This window comes from Cibotium barometz, chromosome 41 (genome assembly GCF_041138505.1).
Source record: "Cibotium barometz isolate CiBa-2024 chromosome 41, ASM4113850v1, whole genome shotgun sequence".
NCBI lineage: Eukaryota > Viridiplantae > Streptophyta > Polypodiopsida > Cyatheales > Cibotiaceae > Cibotium > Cibotium barometz.
Genome location: NC_141086.1, coordinates 15427250 through 15434823, shown reverse-complemented (window position 1 = coordinate 15434823; position 7574 = coordinate 15427250).

The window sequence follows — 7574 nt, the reverse complement described above, 5'->3', positions numbered from 1 at the left end:
GGGAGTTCTCCAGGGATGGTGACATCATTCTCCTGGGGGACTTTAATGCCAGGACCGCCCATAACCAGATAGTATTTTATGATACCTCAGAGGAGATGTTGAGGGAGCTTGATGTTAGGGATATGGGTCTATTTAGACTCTCACAGGATGAGGAACATACTGTGTATGGGCGGTATTTGATAGACATGGGGACTGCACATGGATTGGCTATCCTGGCACACTAACCAGCTCCACGAGACTCAAAACATGTGAACAACCCCAAATAAAACATCAACGCGTGTGACACACCTCACACGTGTGAACAATCACCCAATATGCCCACACATGAACTATCTCCACAAACTCAAGGCATGAGGACGAACTCCAACACCCCTAACTCAATGCATACTTATCATGCGTGGGGCACAAGTAAGGTTCGGGTGTGGAATGGCCAAGTGATAAATGGGAGATATAAAAGTGAGTGGAAACAAGCTGCAAAATGGGTAAGATGGGCTAATGTGAAAAAGAAATGAAGGGACAAGATGGGCAAGATGGGCTAATGTCAAAAAGAAATGAAGGGACAAGATGTAAGGTAGACTGAGGGTGAAGATATGAGTGAAAATAGGGTTAAAGTCAAGAAGATGATAGAAGGGATAAAAAAAACTACAAGTTCTTCTTTCTTCTACCTCTCACGCTAATTCTTTTTCTCACACAGACTCATACACACAACAGTCACAAACTGCTGTGGCTGAGAACTGTAGCTTTCTGAGGACGACTGAGAGCTGTAAAGCTCTATGATGCTAGTTTAATCACTCTCTTCTCTGACTATTTGTGGGTTGCTGTATTTTTTTTTTTTTTTGGTGCTGTCGGTTGCTGTAGAAAATGTGCGCTTGATGGTTGCTGTAGAAAACGTGCACTTGATGTGCTGAGCCTCACAGAGGCGTTGAAGCCTGCTGCTTACACCCAAAGAGTGCTTGTTGGACCGCGTTTTGACTATGATGCATGTTGTGCTTGTTATACGCTTGCGTGTAAATGATGCGCCTACGCCTGTGATATGCCTGTGTGTAAATGACGCGCTTGCAAATGATGCGCCTGCTCCTGTGATACGCCTGTGTGTAAATAATGCGCTTGCAAATGATGCACCTGTGCCTGTGATACGCTTGTGATATGAGCAAGGGAGCCGCCTACGCTCACCAGCACCATCGTGCCTGCTCTCACCAATAGCAGTGAGATTCTTCTGGTGCCACCTGCACCTTCATGTCCTCCTTGGCCAGACTAGGCAGGTTGGCCTTGAAGATATGGGAAAAGCTGGTGAGATCTCAAGAAGAAGCCATCACAGATCCATTTCAGGACTGTGAGAACTACCTTGAGTCACTGCAACAGAGCAGTGGACGCATGTGCGAGCCGCTGATTGTTTTTCTCAAAGAGCTAAAGGCAGATCATGGTGCAGCCATGGTTGTGTCGAAACTATAGTCTCATAGGAGGTGGACTCCAAGATTTTTTCAGACTTTCAGCTGCAAATGATGAAGTTAAGGCTCATGTTAAGAGGATTGAGTTCCAGTTGTAGGCTCAGAATAGAAAGATGGAGACTCTATGTGCAGATCCTTCGAGGAGAAGGTAAGAGTCTATGTAGCTATTGCTGTGAAGGCGCGCAAACGGAAAATGAATTTACACAAGAAAAGTTGCAAGTAGGTACCGAGGGTGGCCCACTTCTCCCTAGATGCTAGGTGAGGTGAAAGAAAGATGTAGAACTATACTCCTACCGGAGATCAAGGCACATGGAAGAAGACGAAAGCCGACCCGATGCACAATGAAGTAAAGGAGGGAGAGGCTAATGGAGCAAGTACATGGTGCATGTTTGCATATGCATACGTGTGCGTGTGTATGTGAGAGAGAGAGAGAGAGAGAGAGAGAGAGAGATGTGTGGTGTGTGAGTGTACATATGTACATACTTGTATATGTAAGTTAGTTAAGCTATACCTTGAAAAGTGAGTAAGAAAGATCAATTAGTACTAAATGTAACCTAAAAATATTCAATAAATCCACCCTAAACATAAGTTATTATCCATAAAGATTCAACAACATTCACTTGTGTTAATGAGTGTCTGATTTTTTAAGCAATGATTGATTTATCATAACTGCTAAATAAGTTTATGAACAAGGGAAAGAAATAGTGATCCGTGGATCACGATGGGGCCTATCATATAGAGAGAGAGAGAGAGAGAGACATGAAAGAAAGAATTCACTAAGTAAAATAGTCTCATTCATGAGTGAGTGGATGTGAAAGAAAGCATTCATTAGCTTGGGAAAAGCGAAGTAGTCTCATTGATGATAATTATACCACTCAATGAAATAAAAGAATTTTTTTCACCTTTTGGGATTTTTTCCTTAGCAAAAACATATAGCAATCACTATGGCCTTTTAAAGGGTATGCAAAAATGAGTATCCTTTGGGTAAACTATCCCAAAAAAATTTGTGGATCACAGTAGGCACTTTGTGAAACCAAAAAAGTGCACGTGGTCTCTGGAAAGACTTGTCAATTCGTTCATGGATGGTAGAAATGCTTATGTTATGTATATATTGTGAATACGTTTCTAGCGGTGATTGTCACATATATACCTCACCTAGGTGTTAGGACCTTGGAGGTGGCACCATTGGTGTTATTTGGATCTTAGATATGCTTTTCATGCTTTTGGCATGTACATACGCGAAATAAAAGGTGGTGAGATGTTCCTTGTGTTGGCACGATGGGTTGCATGTCGGTGATGTCTATATATAGAAAATGGGTGTGCACGATCATTAGAGATCACACCCAGATAGGAGGTCTTGGGGGAGAGGAAGATCGAAGAAAAGGAGGTCCATCGATTGCCTATGCATGGAAGAGTGGTATGAAAGTATGGAGGAGGGGTTTCTCATGTAAAAAAAATTGGCATCTTGGAGGCATGAAGAGTTTCTTGAATTTGATTGACGTGTTAGGTTGAAAATTTGTGCACAATGAACGTTAGAATTTTGCATGCAATAGTTGGGTGTTGTTCATGTCTTATCGAGAATGGAGCGAAGGGATTCGATGAAAGGTGTTGGAAGTTTGTCTTAATGTTTTGAGAATTTGGGAATGATTAATGAGGTACAGGTCCATGGTTTTTTTTGAGGGTGCCCTTCAAGGCTTGTTTGATGTGTGTTAGTAATTCCAAGCCTTGGCTCTTCAGTTCGCCTGGCAGGGTCTTTTGGATTGACGTGTGCTCATAATCTCCAAAAGGTTAGGTTTGAGTGGAGAGAAAAGAGATCCTTTTTTGATTTATTGGTTTAGTTTGTATTGAGTTATTTTTTCAAACGGCATGGAGGCTAAGCTATAGAGGTCTCCCATTGTTGGCTTTCCTTGTCAGTTTTTGGTGTCCCCATTGAGGATCAGGCAAGTACTCTTTGTGATTGTGTGCGGTGTGGTTAGTTAAAGAGAATTTATGGCTCAGAATCTTTCAAAGTTTTATGGCCTCCCATAAGAGGATGTTGATGTTTTTGTAGATCAATTAGAGGTGGAGTGTTTGATTTGTGGTATACAGGATATTGCTATTTTGCTACGCTTGTTTTGTTATATCTTACAAGATGAAGCTATGAAGTGGTTTGCAAGCATATGAAGCCGAGGCTCAAGGTCAAAATCCATCAATCCAAATTGATTATAATAGGGTGAAGTGTGCCTTTTTGAATGAATATAGGAAGGTGGAGAAGGCAGATGGGATATGGCATCAAATTCTCAACTATACGTAAAAGGACATGCAAGGTGTGGATGATTATCTCTTTCAATTCACTCGTCTTTGGGATCGATGGTGTAGAGCTCTTGGAAATGAGGTTTCATCCACTATGTTGAAGAAGGATCGCTTTGTGGACAATCTCAAAGAAACCTTGAGATTCAAGGTGAACTTGAAGAGGCCTGCTACATTTGATGATGCCATAGCTATTGCCAGGGAGAAGGAGTGGAAGCTTGAGCAGATGAATCAGCATGGAAAGACAAAAAATATACAAATGGAGAGAAGGGAAGATGAAAGAGAAGCTCAAGTAAATGGAGAGCAAGGTGAACATGCAGCTTAAAGATCAGGGGATCAAGAACAAATGCAATGCAACATGCAAGACATGATGAATATTATGCAAGAGTTACGGTTAAGTGTTGTTGCAGGTGGAAGAGGAAGAGGTGGTGGTTATGCTAGGGGTCAACAAGTTGGTAGGGGAGATTTCTAGGAGAATAATGCTCCTCCCAATGGAGCGGGATGTGGTGGTGGACGAGGCATGCTTGGTGGAAGGAGGTTTGTCCCTACTTGCTACAACTGTGGGGAGCTTGGATATCATAGCACCTATTGCAACATGGCACAAAGGATGGGAGGTAATATGTATCCACTTCCACAAAATGTTCCCAACAAAGCCAATGATTATGCGGTGGATATAAGAGGAGAACATGTTGAAAACGGGGCTCATCAAGCACAAGCAACATGTCCTAGTCATGCTGGTGTGGTTCAAGTTGAGCAGAAGGAGGTTGACATGATGCCTTTGGGCAAGAGGAAAAGAGCAGGTACCAATGGTGCAAGCCCAAGTAAAAAGAAAAGCCTAAGGAGAAAGGTGGAGATGCTAAGGCAAAGAGAAAGAGGAGACCACGTAGACAATTCTAGGTGCCAGATCTTCCATTAGGAGAAGGCCAGGGTACATATAGCCTCAAGGATGACCTCATTGGAAGAAAGGTTGATGTGACCTTTGGACAACTCATGAATATGGTTCCAAAGCTTAAAAGACAATGGAAGTCGCTTGTGAATCCCATTGAGAAGGGGCCTAGATGTGGATCTATCAAGGTGGTCTCTTGGTGAGCTACCCGACATATGTCCAACTGTGGATGCATAGTATAAGGGTAACATGATGGGTGAAGCTTACATAGATGGGGGAGCTCAAGTTTGTGTCATTACACAATCATGTGTTGAGAGATTGGGACTTGTGATGTCAGGGAGTTCAGGGTTTAGGATTCGGATTGCTAACCATGCAAAGGTAAAGTGTTTGGGCACAATCAAGGATTTGGAAGTGGATGTTTTTGATGTCAAAGCTTTGGTGAATTGCCATGTCATGCCCGTTGGACTTGGTGCATTTTCCCTTATTCTTGGGAGACCATGGTTAAGAGTTGTTGGTGCTATTCAAGATTGGAGGCATGGTACCATCACCGTGTACAATGGGAAGGGAGGTAAAAGAACATTTGATATGGCAAGTAAGCAACCCTTGGAGATTGAAGACCTAGATGAAGACGGTAAAGATGAAGGCTCAAGTGATATGATTCAGGGGATAGTGAAAGCACTACTACATCCATATCAGATAGTGAAGGTGAGGTATCCTATCTACTTCTTGAAGATGAAGAGAGAAGATGCAAGGATGTCACAAGTTATGAAAGATGAAGGATCTTGAAGCTGCTTTGATTAACTAGAAGATTTGATGCAGTCTAAGATGGAGTCATCCATAAAGGAAGAGATCTTGCAAAAGATGTTGTGCGCCCAGATCTTTCACAAGGTGAGAAGGATGAATATATGTGCATGCTTAAGAAGTTTCCAAACCTTTTCATCACATCATACCAAGAGATAAGAGGTTTCAAGGGTGATTATGTGAAGATACAACTCAAGGAAGGGGCCCAACCAGTGAGACAAAAGTTGAGAAGATTTGGCTACGAGCAAATGGTTGCACTACGAGAGGAGGTGGGAAGAAGTTGTAATACCAAAATTGAGTCCTTGAGTTATAGCCTAATCGGATCATAGATTCTGGAGAAAGGCAATTCCGTGAATAGGACTCATGTAGAAAATCTAGTACAATGGAAAGATTGCTTTGAAGAAGATGCACCTTGGGAAGATAAAGCGACACTCTTAAAGGATTACCCCGAATTCATGGTGAGATAAGGACATCTCGATTTCTTTAAGGGGTGAAGGATGTAACATGGCCATCTTCAATAATACTACCTGTCCATGAATTTTTGGTCTGTTGAGATGTAAAAATCAATAATTTTAATAAATGAGTTGTTTCCACTTAGAATCTTAGAATTTTGAGTCCAAATTCAGAATCTGCGCACAATTTTATCCTAATACAGGATTTTACAGCATCCAAAAACAAACACCAGATCGAGCCTATACGTAAATTTTTAGTTATTTTCAGTTAAAAATACGACAATCTTAAACCTTAATAAATGCACGATTGGGTGTCCAATTCTAGTTTGTAGCCTTCTCCTTGCAAATCCAGTTTAAACACCTTTCCTCCCATTAGCAGTCACTTTAGTAAGGGAAATAATGACCAGGTTAGCTTGGTCATTGTTTAAAAGAAGATTTTTATTTATTATTAATTTTTAATGTTAACTTTAAAGACATTAAGAAAGAGATACTATTCTTCTTTATACTAAAATTCATTGGTGAAATTATTGTTCTCTCAAGGAAAGTGATGGAAATTTGTCATGTTCTAGAATTCAGTTTGTAAAGTGTTATCTTGATTGAGTTAAGAAGTACAGGTATATTCTTCTCCCTCCTCAACGCTAACCCTGTTTCCATGCTTGTGTAGCTAGGCGGTGATGTTAGAGAGGATCGGAGTCGACGACCCAAGGTATCCCTCATACCATTGGGAGAATAAGATTTCACCAATGGAAGCAAATATTGTGATGTTGCCTAGTTCTACGGGCCCAAGCTAGTGCGGTGAATAAGCCCTTCTTAGCGTGTAGACATCCCTCTGATGAGGAGTAGGAGGATCAAGCGATGGATCCTGAGAGGGTGATAGGCCAGCTCGAGTCCTCGCTCGCCAGCCTCGATGATGAGGTGTATGGTCCTGTAGGGATTGCCCAGTCCATAGAGGCTCGAAGGTCGAATTCTAGATCATCGGGCAGAATAAAGTAAAGAGCCTAGATTTGGCTATGAATAATTTTAAACATTGTATCTATTTTTTTAAATACTTTGTTTGTGAACATTGTGTATTATTGATAAAGACTATTTAAACAAACCATGTGTAAGGCTTTTAATTAAGGAACTTAATTCGAAAAAAAATTGACGTACGAGTTGGGTAGAAAGTGGGAGGATAGGATGCCCTGATGGCAATATCCTATGGATGGGTGGATCGGATTAGTCGGGTAACTTTTTAATAAATTAATTAAAGCGCTATGTTAGATAAATAAATCCCTCGGCAACCCTACTCTAGAGGACTAGGTTAGCGACAAAGCATTGTTTCTAGAAGTCAAGAATAGAGGTTGTTCGAATTAAAGTCGATCACTCTATGAGTGGTTTGATTTTAGAAATCCTTTAAAAAGACCACGCTCCCCCTATGAGATAGAACTAGGTTATACCTTATAATTGTATCCTTGTATCTTACATGGTCAAGGTGTCGAGTAGGAAACTACCCTAAGTTAGACTTGGTAGACTATTTAAAAGGTTTTCCCTATTTAGGAAGCGGGGGACCTTATAGTATTCTTGCTTTGGGGGGTGCCATGAAAGTTTGTTATGGCACGGTTCTTTTAAAGTAGGATCACACATCACAAATGTATTTCTCTAGTAGGGATCCTTAAGCTAGGTAAACTTCCACATGAGTGTGGATTTTTAGATTTGTTG